This window comes from Chrysoperla carnea, unplaced genomic scaffold (assembly GCF_905475395.1).
Source record: "Chrysoperla carnea unplaced genomic scaffold, inChrCarn1.1, whole genome shotgun sequence".
In the NCBI taxonomy this organism is placed as follows: Eukaryota; Metazoa; Arthropoda; class Insecta; order Neuroptera; family Chrysopidae; genus Chrysoperla; species Chrysoperla carnea.
In genome coordinates, this window is record NW_025408277.1 from 32337 (window position 1) to 34357 (window position 2021).

Genomic DNA, 2021 nt, shown 5'->3' on the forward strand with positions numbered 1-2021 from the left:
ACTGGACTAAGTATAAATAAGCCAAAAATGATCAAATTTGACATTTTTCGATAGAAAAAACATTTTTTGAAAATTTTCGATCTTACAACTAGAATGTCATGACTATACAAATCATTGAAATTTTGATCCAAGTAAGTCAAAATGTATACATTCAGGTCGTTTATGACTAGACTTAGTATAAAAATGCCAAAAATGATCATATTTGACATTTTTCGATAGAAAAAAACATTTTTTGAAAATTTTCGATTTTTCAACATGAGAGTCATGACTATACAAATCATTGAAATTTTGATCCAAGTAAGTCAAAATGTATACAGAGGGTCCTTTATGACTGGATTAAGTATAAATAAGCCAAAAATGATCAAATTTGACATTTTTCGATAGAAAAAACATTTTTTGAAAATTTTCGATTTTTCAACAAGAGAGTAATGACTATGCAAATCATTGAAATTTTGATCCAAGTAAGTCAAAATGTATACATAGAGGTCCTTTATGACTGGACTAAGTATAAATAAGCCAAAAATGATCAACTTTGACATTTTTCGATAGAAAAAACATTTTTTGAAAATTTCCGATTTTTCAACATGAGAGTCATGACTATACAAATCATTAAAATTTTGATCCAAGTAAGTCAAAATGTATACAAAGAGGTCTTTTATGACTGGAATAAGTATAAATAAGCCAAAAATGATCAAATTTGACATTTTTCGATTGGAAAAACATTTTTTGAAAATTTTCGATTTTTTAACATGAGAGTCATGACTATGCAAATCATTGAAATTTTGATACAAGTAAGTCAAAATGTATACATAGAGGTCCTTTATGACTGGACTAAGTATAAATAAGCCAAAAATGATCAAATTAGACATTTTTCGATAGAAAAAACTTTTTTTGAAAACTTTCGATTTTTCAACATGAGAGTCATGACTATACAAATCATTGAAATTTTGATCCAAGTAAGTCGAAATGTATACATAGAGGTCCTTTATGACTTGACTAAGTATAAACAAGCCAAAAATGAACAAATTTGACATTTTTCGATAGAAAAAACATTTTTTGAAAATTTTCGATTTTTCAACATGAGAGTCATGACTATACAAATCATTAAAATTTTGATCCAAGTAAGTCAAAATATATTTATAGAGGTCCTTTATGACTGGACTAAGTATAAATAAGCCAAAAATGATCAAATTTGACATTTTTCGATAGAAAAAAAATTTTTTGAAAATTTTCGATTTTTCAACATGAGAGTCATGACTATACAAATCATTGAAATTTTGATCCAAGTAAGTCAAAATGTATACATAGACGTCCTTTATGACTTGACTAAGTATAAACAAGCCAAAAATGAACAAATTTTACATTTTTCGATAGAAAAAACATTTTTTGAAAATTTTCGATTTTTCAACATGAGAGTCATGACTATACAAATCATTGAAATTTTGATCCAAGTAAGTCAAAATGTATACAGAGGGTCCCTTATGACTGGATTAAGTATAAAAAAGCCAAAAATGATCAAATTTGACATTTTTCGATAGAAAAAACATTTTTTGAAAATTTTCGATTTTTCAACAAGAGAGTAATGACTATGCAAATCATTGAAATTTTGATCCAAGTAAGTCAAAATGTATACATAGAGGTCCTTTATGACTGGACTAAGTATAAATAAGCCAAAAATGATCAACTTTGACATTTTTCGATAGAAAAAACATTTTTTGAAAATTTCCGATTTTTCAACATGAGAGTCATGACTATACAAATCATTGAAATTTTGATCCAAGTAAGTCAAAATGTATACATAGAGGTTGTTCATGACTGGGCTAAGTATAAATAAGCCAAAAATGATCAAATTTGACTTTTTTCGATAGAAAAAATATTTTTTGAAAATTTCCGATCTTACAACTAGAAAGTCATGACTATACAAATCATTGAAATTTTGATCCAAGTAAGTCAAAATGTATACATAGAGGTCCTTTATGACTGGACTAAGTATAAATAAGCCAAAACAGATCAAATTTGAC